Source organism: Hyaena hyaena, unplaced genomic scaffold (genome assembly GCF_003009895.1).
Source record: "Hyaena hyaena isolate Hyena2069 unplaced genomic scaffold, ASM300989v1 scaffold_303, whole genome shotgun sequence".
In the NCBI taxonomy this organism is placed as follows: domain Eukaryota; kingdom Metazoa; phylum Chordata; class Mammalia; order Carnivora; family Hyaenidae; genus Hyaena; species Hyaena hyaena.
In genome coordinates this window covers 96,107-107,494 of record NW_024080934.1, presented here as the reverse complement: position 1 = coordinate 107,494, position 11,388 = coordinate 96,107, and positions in this window count along the sequence as shown.

The window sequence follows — 11,388 nt, the reverse complement described above, 5'->3', positions numbered from 1 at the left end:
GATTACAGAGAGCATATCTCAGCCAGGACTTATTATTCAAGTAAGACTCTATGACCTTTACTAGATTTAGGAGGCCACTCAGTGAACTTGGTGAGGGTAATTGCATGCTCGTTGTTTTCTTGATGACAAGTAGTCATAGAAAGCATGCCTGGGGTGTTTCCCTTCTTTTTATCACAGAAGAAATAATTTCTCAAAACTTGATCTTTTCTGGGTTTGGGGGCCCTTAAAATAAACATTTGGAAAGGCCAGACCCAACAGAATAAGAGCTTTCATGATGGGCTCACCTACATGTTAAGATACCTGTCCAGAGTCAGATGCCTGTACAGCTACCTTCTCAAGTTCATATTCACTCACGATCCTAGTGTAATTTAAAGTACCATGTTCACTGGCTACAGAATGGTTTTTCTCTTCTTTTCCTTCTATTTCCTGATGCAAAACAGGAAATAAGTTTGCCCCTGAACCTCTCAAAACCAGAAACAAATCTAAAGAAGGCAAAAAAAAAAAAAAAAAAGCTCTGTGAGCAGAGAAGGCCTTTACACTCAGAGTAGAGACTTTGTTTTAACAAATAGCCCCAGACTGGAATCGGCTTGTTGGCATTTATTATTGTAATTTACAGATTCTATTACCCTGCTGCAGTCCTCTGTCTGGATAATGTGGAGTCATTCTTTGTTTCTGGTAATGACAAAGGTCTGCAAGGAACATTCTCTCTCTCTAGGTAGCTGATTGGTAAAAATTTCTGATGCTTCACCCAATGACAGATGAGCACTATATGATTTATGAAACAAAGCTGAATTTTACTTAAAACAGTCCTCAACAATCAGGTAAAAGAAATCACTTTTGATTTTTTAAATGAATTTAGTTTTATAAAACATGTTTTTCTATTTGCTGTAGACCTATGCAATTATAAAACCTACTTTGTGTTTTTCTCTTTAATTAAATATGTGTTTGAATCTACATGCAGCTTGAGATCTTCAGAAAAATCAAGTGGGGATAATTTCCACTGGAAGATGAAAAATTTGAGTTGTCTGTGTTTTCATATCAGTTGTCATAACAAACTTAAATATATCTTGAGTCTGACTTCTACGGGTGTGTTATGTAAAAGTTCTGTTCATAGTTACTCCTTACCCCATTGAAAGAAACTACAGAGTCTCCTTGGTATAAAAACAAATACTTTACTGAATTGATAAACACTGGTGCCTTTCAGCCCTAGTGTGAATAGACACTGAATGCGGCTGCTCTCACACTCTTTAAAACTGTTTTTTAAAATAAGATGAATTGACGGGGCGCCTGGGTGGCTTAGTCGGTTGGGCGTCCGACTTTCGCTTAGGTCATGATCTCGCGGTTCGTGGGTTCGGGCCCCGCGTCGGGCTCTGTGCTGACTGCCAGCTCGGAGCCTGGAGTCTGTTTCAGTCTGTGACTCCCTCTCTCTCTGACCCTCCCCTGCTCAAGCTGTCTCTCTCTCTCTCTCTCTCTCCTAGAAATAAATAAAACATTAAAAAACTTAAAAAAAATAAAAATAAGATGAATTGAAAAATGTTATTATAAAAGAATATATAGCATACTCAAGTAATAATTTTTATTGTTTCATTTTAAAAGACAAATATATGCACAGAGACGTATAGCTTGATTAGATGAACAGAAAAGGAAGACATAGGGAAGAAATTAGTTGTCATGGAAAATTCTCTCATCTATGGACAATTTTTATTCAGGTATTGTAAAGTTTAAATTTTGATAAATACAACATAATTAAGAAGATCTACTTAGAAATTTTTAATTTTTTTTTCTTTTTTTGAGAGAGAGAGGGCACACACGTGCACACACGCAAGCAGAGGAGGGGCAGAGAGAGAGGGAATGCGAGGGGATCCCAACCAGGCTTCACACTATCAGTGAAGAGCCCAAACATGGGGCTTGAATCCACAAACTGTGAGATCACGACCTGAGCTGAAGTTGGACACTCAACCAACTGTTTTCTTTTTTTGAGAGAGAGAGGGCACACACGTGCACACACGCAAGCAGAGGAGGGGCAGAGAGAGAGGGAATGCGAGGGGATACCAACCAGGCTTCACACTATCAGTGAAGAGCCCAAACATGGGGCTTGAATCCACAAACTGTGAGATCACGACTTGAGCTGAATTTGGACACTCAACCAACTGAGCCACCTAGGGGCCCCTAAGAAGATTCACATTGTATCTACCAGCATTTCATTAAGCAGAAGTAGTCAAGTAGTAGGCAGGAAAGCAATTTCCTTTCCTCCTACCCATTGTATTTTCTTAAGGCAAAAATGGAATTCAGGAATAAAAGAAAATAAATCCAAATGATCTAAAATAGTGATTAAGGACACTTTATACTCACCTTGTACTTTGCAGCTTATAGAGTACTTTTCTATTTATTATCTCATTTAATTTTCCCAATTTTTTCAGGAGAAACAAGTGTTTGGTACTTTACGGTTGAGGGAACCAAATGCAGGAGAAACTAAATAAATTATAATAAATGTACAAACAAAATAACAAGAACCTCAGAATCATTTGTGTTTCTAAGGTATTAAGAGGCAGGTATTTGGCAGATATTTCTTGCAAGGCACTTGTTTTCCTATATCACAGGAGCAATGACTCAGTGTTCAGTACAATAGTGACCACAGTCCTCTGAGCTCTGGTCATTTGGCTCAACAGTCATGTAGCATATGCTATATATAAATATGCTGTTACTAGTTGATCGTCAGTGTGGAATAATTGCTACTATTTTTCCTTGACCAACCCATTCAACTATAATATTTCAGAGAGAAGTACTTAAAAAGAAGTGAAATATTTCTAAATAACTGGGCCAACAGGATTCCTTCTTCAACCAGAAAAATTTGTTTCATAGCACACAAAATGAGCATCTTTAAAAGCTATGGCATAATTAAAAGCCTAGTAAAACAATAACATGCAGTAAATGGACAAGTCTTCGTTCACCAGGTGTTATATAAAATTAAATTAAAACACAGTGTCCAATACATTAAAATACACTCTATTTTTAAGCCCTTTCACCAAAGTTCTAGAAGCTTGAATCTCACAAAAAAGAGAAAGGTCTATATGCCAGGCAGTACAGAAATTAGCAATCAGTGGAATTTATACAACTAAAAGATTAGATTTATTTTTTATTTCAAGAATTGGGTTTGCAGTTTGCAAAGTCTGTTAAAGAGTTATGGATGCCATTAATTTTTCATTGTTCGAGTGATTTGTAAGTAATTCCATGGTTCCAGTAAAACTGCATCATGTGCTCTAGTTTGTAATTTCCTTTCTGTGTGTACACACCCAGATTTACTTGCCTGATTTCCATTCCCAGATTTTATTTACTGAAGATTAACTATGCTTAAGGTCAGATATTTACTTTCTATTTTCTGCTGAGAAAAATAAATCAAAGAGAAAAATATGATTGCCAAAAAAAAAAAAACACAAAAAACAAAAAACCCAACCCAACCAACACCCATAAACACTGGATTTCTCAGGACTAAAAACTATCCCACATCGATTCAATTTCAGACCTGAACTCTCCGGTCAGTCTTACCCCTACTTTCTGTCAGGTTCCTCCCTTATCCCCAAAGTAATGATCAATCAACCTAACCTGAACTCAGCTCTTGGTACACCAGGCATGACCCAGAAAATCTCCCTTCTGTTTATCTGCCAACAGGATTTAAAATAAAACCAAGGCTGAAGAATCAGGAAATGAGTCCTCTAAATATTTGACTATTCTCATAGGTAAGACTTAACCTTGTAAGTGCCAAAAAGTAAGAAATTTAGCTAATAGCATTCTTTTTATTTTTTTCTTTTTAAAAAAATGTTTATTTATTTTGTGAGATAGAGAGAGAGCAGGGGAGGAACAGAGAGAGAGAGAGAAAAACCCAAGCTGTCAGTGCAGAGCCAGATGTAGGGCTCGAACTCTGAGCCCACGAACGTGAGATCATGACCTGAGCTGAAATCAAGAATCTGATGCTTAACTGACTGAGCTACCCAGGTGCCCCAAATAACATTCTTTTAATTTATTTTTTAATTTAATTTTTAAATGTTTATTTTTGAGAGAGAGTCAGACTGCAAGTGGGGGGAGGAGCAGAGAGGAAGAGGCAGAATTGGAAGCAGGCTCCAGGCTCTGAGTTCAGTCCAGAGCCTGATGCAGGGCTTGAACCCACAAACTGTGAGATCATGACCTGAGCTGAGGCTGGATGCTTAAATGACTGAGCCACGCCGGCACCCATACATTCTTTTTTAAAAACCATGAGAGACTGAGAACAAATTGAGGACAGATGGGGTGGGGGGAGGGGAAAGAGGGTGATGGGCATGGGGGAGGGCACTTGTTGGGATGAGCACTGGGTTTTATATGGAAACCAACCTGACAATAAACTATTTACAAATAAAGTACTATCACACTTCTTCTTTGCTCTTGTAAACAGAATATTGTGAGTATAATCTAACTTTTTCTGGTTTGGGAGCAGGGTGGATGGAAAGCTATTCTGGTGAAATGGAAAGAGAACTGAAGTGGGAATCAGAAGCCCTGGGTTCCTTTATGCCTGGGACACTAATTGTATGGGTTGGATTTGTGTTTGTGCCTTAGTTTCTTTCCCTGTAAAAGCAGAGCCAATAGCACATTTCACCAGGCTATTGAGGAACCACTGAAAGTTATGTGTAAAAGTGGTCATGGCCACACCTGCTACATTCTAAGAAATGTGGCTGTTTTTTTTTCTCAATCTTCTTTCTTTTTTAAAGTGTATTTGTTTATTAAGACAGAGAGGCAGAGAGAGAGAGAGAGAGAGAGAGAGAGAGAGAGAGAATGAGTGGGGGAGGGGTAGAGAGAGGATCCCAAGGAGGCTCCAGGCCATCAGCACAGAGCCGGACACAGGGCTTGATCTTAAGAACCTTGGGATCATGACCTGAGCAGAAACCAAGAGCTGGAAGCTTAACCAGCTGAGCCACCCAGGTGCCCCGGAATCTCCTCTTTCTAATAATCAGCGTATTGTAGGGTCCTTGGGCTTCTGACGCAGAGGTGGAGAGAGTGCATGCAGCTGCAGAACCTCTGTGCTGACTCCACAAGCCTCATGAACCCAGGCAGGCTGAAACATCCAGCTCTCCACTTCGCCCATGTCTTTCTCATCTTCCAGGAAAACCCTGGACGCTTGCTCCCTTCGGTGAAACTATCCTCTGTTATTTCTCCATCACCAGCAGAGCGAGGACCTGCATCCCTGCCATCCATCTGTTGCCACCACACTGTGTGCTCACGGGCGGGAAGGATGATTGCAGGGATGTTCTTTGTGGGGAGTGCCTTCCAAGCGCAGGAATCCTTCATCATCCAAACCACGTGATCCTCACAGACACCAAGCCAAATATTTTCCCTGCCTCTCTGTGGGACTCAACATCGCACGGAATTCCAGGCATGCGCAAGTCAAAAGTGTTCTGCGAAAGGGTGGCCAGGAGCCCTGGAAGCCAAGCCTCCCGGGACAGGGCCCCACCCTGAGGGGAGAATGCTGGGAGTAGAGTCAAAGCTCATCACCAGAGGGGTGAAAAAGTCCATGGAAAGGAAAGAGCCAGAGCCAGGTAAAGGAGGCAGGAAATCTGAGAACCCCACAGAAAAAGTCACAGACAGGCAGCTGGTATAGCTAGAAAAGCTTCCCTGAACTGTGTCTCATTCTTTTAAAACTAGTTCAGGAAAACTAGTTTTGTATAAATAGGAGTAGCATGATAATATCGAGGGAAACTCACACACAAAGCTATTATAAATAAAATTATGAGTAGATTGACATGTAAGCACATTTAGAGCCATTTTGAATGAAGATGATAGTGTTTTGATTTTAAGATATATCTATACATGTGACCCCCATGTTACTAAAATAAATGAATGCTTCTTAAATTTAATGATCAAGACTACCAAACCTAATGCGACATGTATCGTGAGAACATAATTTCATCAGCAAGGAGATACAAAAATAATGTCAAGTTTCCAGATGAGATATCATAAAGGAAATTCAGGTCTCTAAATGTGAGCACCAATATATAAATAACTCCACTCCAAAGGAGGAAATTTCATGTGTTAAATTCAAGCAACAAGTGGTGTCGGAATTTTATTCCTTCCAGAAATACATGTTAGTTGGCATCTGAGGCCATCTGTAGTTATGAGAGTTATTTTAAAAGTTCATTCAGAATAAGCTATGTAAATAAGATGGAGTATTTTCCTACTCCATGGATCCTAAGTTTTACAATTTCCAAACCCCACGTTTTATTGAACATGTTTTTCATACCTCTCACAAGAATTGTAGTATAATAATATTTGTGAATACACTTAGAATATCATCAAAAGGTAGGTTAGTTTGCACCTGCAATTAGCTCTTCTTATATTTCAGGACAGCTCTGATGATGTTTCCTTTTTTTTATAACTTTTTTAAAAATGTTTGTTTATTTTTGAGAGAGAGAGCACGAGCAAGTGGGGGAGAGGCAGAGAGAAAGGGAGACACAGAATCTGAAGCAGGCTCCACACTCTGAGCTGTCAACACAGAGCCTGACACGAGGCTCGAACTCATGAATAGTAAGATCGTGACCTGAGCTCAAGTCAGATGCTTAACTGATTGAGCCATTCAGGTGCCTCTCTCTCTGTCTTTCTTTTTTTTTTTTAGTTTATTTATTTTAAGAGGAAGAGAGAGAGAGAGAGAGAGAAAGAGAGACCACGTGCATGCAGGGGAAGGACGGGGGCGGGGGAGGAGGCAGGGAGGAGAGAATCCCAGGCAGGCTCCATGCTGTCAGTCAGGATCATGACCTGAGCCAAAGTTGAGCTGGACGCTTAATCAACTGGCTGGTACCCCTGAGGATGTTTCTTTATTATTTGTCTTCTTATTTTTTTCAAAATAATTGTTTTTTTTTCCTAGCTTAAAAAATACACATCCAAGTTTTATATAATTTTCTTGAGGCCTTCCAACTGTCCACACAGGAAGGATAATTAGTACTATATTAATGGGCATTATTATCAAAAACCTCTATGCATGAAATGACTTTTAATAAAAAAAAGTTCAATCTTTTCCTTTACAAGTTTGAGCAAGTTAAAAAGTGGGATGGGTTTTCTTTTTGTTTTGTACAGAATTATTAAAAGCATAGTCTTTTCTTTTTAGTGATAAGAATGTTAGACAACATGATTGGGAATTGTAATCCCATTTGCACAGTTTTCTTTCCTTCCAGAAGTTCAGCTTAAAACATTAATAATGGGCATAAGAGGAGCATCCAAGGCCATTCTAAGTGTTCTGAGGCTGTCCGGGCACACTCATTTCTGCCCCAGGGCAGGGTTCTGTACCTCCTGACCAAAATATTGTGAGGAGAAAATCAATCTTAGTTGATTTACGGTTTATTTTATGCTGAACTTGTACATGTGAAGAAGGAAGCAGATGTCTGGGAGACTGAGGATCTCAGTCCTCTTATCTGGATGAAATCCTGCACAAGGTTGATATCCAAACACTTCGAGTACATCAGTGAATCTTCTAGCACTGGGGCCACAGGGGCATTATGGGAGTGGAAGGGTAAGAAGGACATCTAGGTGAACAAATGTCTGGTGGAACGTGGGGTAATATTCTAGTGACATTGGAGAGGCCAGTCTAACTCTCTAGGCAGCCGCAAACCTGATTTTTCATTCCTAGATGCAAGGTTTTGAGAAGCAGCTGACAATAACCAATAATTGGCATCCAGTGACTCTGAACAGTAGTAGAAACTATAATTTTTACTAGTTTAGATACATTTCACCTTAAATAATCTCCACTTAAGAGTCACCAAGCCAGCGGCCATTCTCCAGTCCTTTCGTGAATTTACGGAGTCGTGCCCTAATAAATACTTGGGGAAGTGTGCCCCTCTTTAGTGCGGCTGTATGCTTCTGGTCTGAGTTGTTGGATTGCTAAGAATCACTTAATGTTTATTCCCAAGCATATTCAGTTTGCATTTTTTATTTGTAACTGCATAATTTATTAAAGCATCCTATAAATGGATAAAATCTGAATGTGAAAGGAGCTGTCATTTTTATGAAAACCAAATGTGTATGTGCTTTAGGAAGACTAAAAAAGTGAAATTGCTTAAATATAAAACTGCTGTTTAATTAGGCGTTGATGATGATCTGCCTCTTACTAAAAGACCTTGGCATGGCTTTAAAGTATGGGCAAATGTACATGCCCAAGTTCTAGGTTAAAATATAATGTTAAATATTATTTTTTTAGGTTTAAGGTTAAATATTATTTGCTTTATGATTTTTCACTTCGAATAGACTTTTATTCATTTATTTATTAAAATTTTTATTTTATTTATTTTGAGAGAGAGAGCACAAACAGGGGGTGGAAAGACAGAGTGGGAGAGAAAGAATCCCAAGTCCAACACGGGGCTCGATCTCATAAACTGTGACGTCATGACCTGAGCCAAAGTCAAGAGTTGGATGCTTAACTGCCTGAGCCATCCAGGTGCCCCTAAATTAACTTTAAAAATAAACCAAACATTTAAACATTTAAAAAAAAAAATGGGGGGCAGGTGCCTCAGTGGCTCCGTCAGTTAAGCGTCCAACTTAGGCTCAGGTCACGATCTCACAGTTCGTGCGTTCAAGCCCCACATCGGGCTCCGTGCCGATAGAGCCTGGAGCCTGATTCGGATTCTGTGTCTCCCTCTCTCTCTGCCCCTCCCCTGCTCATGCTCTGTCTCTGTCTCAATGAAATAAACATTAAAAAAAAAAACTTTAAAAATAAACCAGCTTGTTAGAAGCACACTAAGGGTCATTGGGTGCCCTTTTGGATTTATTGGATGAGGCTCTTTTTGATGGTGCTTGTACAGGAGTAACTGAGATATTGGCGGGGGGGGGTCTCTGGAATTTATACTCCCATTACATGATGTGGGATGGCAGAAACTTCTCCCGGGGTAGCTTAATGGCCAGAACACTTAAGAGGCATGTGGTAGCTCTACCAGTAGTGTTCTGATGCTCCAGTATATAGAATCTCAAACTTTCTAGAACCCTGGAACAGCGATAAACCTGACAAAGCAAAGCTAATATTCATGTTTGCTGAAGCTTTAAGGACACTGAGTGTTTTGACTTATTTTTTTTAGGTTTTAAGCTGGCACTATAACTTCATTTTTTTAAAGTTATTTATTTATTTTGAGAGAGAGAAAGCATGAGCAGGGGAGGGGCAGAGAGAAGGGGAGAGAATCCCAAGCAGGCTCCACACTGTCAGCACGGAGCCCTACGTGGGGCTCAAACCCATGAATCATGAGATCATGACCTGAGATGAAATTGAGTTAGATGGTTAACCGACTGAGCCACCCAGGTGTCCCTGAAACTGTAGCTTTATAGGTAGTATTTTTCCAGGGTTTTTTCACCCATACTATACAAATATGTTTAAATGGGCCATGCCCAGAGGGAAGGGGGGGGGCTAAGTTAATGCTGCAATACTGTAAAAATTTTTTTTTATTTAAAAAAATTTTTTTAAATGTTTTATTTATTTCTAAGAGAGAGAGAGAAAAAGACAGCGTGAGCAGGGGAGGGTCAGAGAGAGAGGGAGCCACAGACTCTGAAACAGGCTCCAGGCTCTGAGCTGTCAGTCAGCACAGAGCCCGACGTGGGGCTCGAACCCACGAACCGCGAGATCATGACCTAAGCGAAAGTCGGACGCTTAACCAACTAAGCCACCCAGGCGCCCCAACAATAGCGTAAAAAATTTTTTAAAGAAGCAGAATCGGCATGTCATATAAAATTGTCAGTTTAATAGCAGGCTACTTTGAGAAATACAAGCTAGCCAAAACGCTATTTAATGGCTCACAATAAATAAAATTTGAATGACTAACTTTACTATTGCTCTTGGAATCTGCACAGTTATTACAGTAGTGCCAGTGACTGTTGGAAGTGACTACAGATACTTCAAGCCTGCATGTTCCTATTATTCTCTTGCTTGCTGTGGACAGATATGGAAAATATTAAATACACTGAAGTGGGAAGATGAGATAGACGCTTGGAAGGGAAAGGAATTCCTCCCTCAGCAGCGCTTATGTAAATTGTAATAATTTCAAAAGACGCCAGCATCTGTCAAATATTCACAACAGGAGCCTCTAGACAATAAAGAGAGTACTTTTGAACCAGCCAGGGTTTGGAGCCTGGTCTGAGAGGATAAAATATTTCATCAATCACTGTGTGGTCTATTTGTAGCTTTAATTGCTTTGTTTTTACGTCTCTCAAGAGATATGCCTCTCACAAAAGCACAGTTAATAAAACATTTATTTTTATTGTTTTAGTGGAGATAAACTCAGAGTGTCCAATGGATTACTCTAATCCTTTAAAATCAACTGCCAGTGAATCATTCTCTTTTATGTCCAAGTGACCTAAAAGTTTGCCTTGTTTTTCTGTTTGAATCTGACCAAAAATAGGTAGTAAGAAAAAAAAAATCCTAAAACATTTCCCTTCATCCTGTAGATTTTTAGGTAAACACAGTGTGCTCATTTTCTTCCCACAAGAGGACTATGTAAAATTGTTAAATGTTGATTCATTGTTCAAGCCAAAATATAACTTTAGAGTTCAAATGATATTTTCTGATTGCTAAAGCACAGCATTTTAGGAATGTAAAAATCAACATAATTCCACCAAGGTAAGACATAGATATAAGCTTTTGGTAAACCACCTCCCAGAAAAAGAATATGATTCTTCATAAACCTTTTCACATGTCTTCTATTCCTTAATAAAAACATGAGGCTTTGTTCTGACTTTCCCTTTGGAACTTGTTTCTTGTGATCTTTAGGAAAGTTCATGGTGGCTTATTTTGTGTGTACTGTTTTAAGTTGGCAGTCATGGTGAATATTAAGTAATTGATGAATAATTCACCGGTGCCGAATATTGCCCCAAAGAATAATTTAAAAAATTCCAGTGACTGTAGGAATGATAATTTTTAAAACCAAGCTTTGAGAACATCCTGGTAGGAGCTTTAGAAAACAAAGTCTCAATATCATACGTGAAATACGCTATTCTATTATATACACCTAGTGGTATATGTGCTTTGAACATCTACATGTGGGGAACTGAATTAGGGAACTCAAATGTGGCCAATCTGTGGGGTCCAGAATCCTGCTGAAAAGGCTTCTTTGAGTATCACAGTGTAATAGAGGAGATAATTCAGGTTGACTATAGTCTCATGTATTTTAGTTGTCAAGTCTCCACATATTCAAAGTCGGATTATATTGTTACCTGGAATTTTGAGAGATGGCCACCATGAAAAGTCATCATTGAGATGCAGAGTGTCTGAGACCCCTAGGGCAATGAGCTTTGCCTAAGAATGAAGTAAAGCCACAGCTATAAGGGCGTTTGATTTACTGCATCCCAATGAAAGGTGTGAGGACAGCATCAGAACTCTTTCCCTGAGGAAAATAT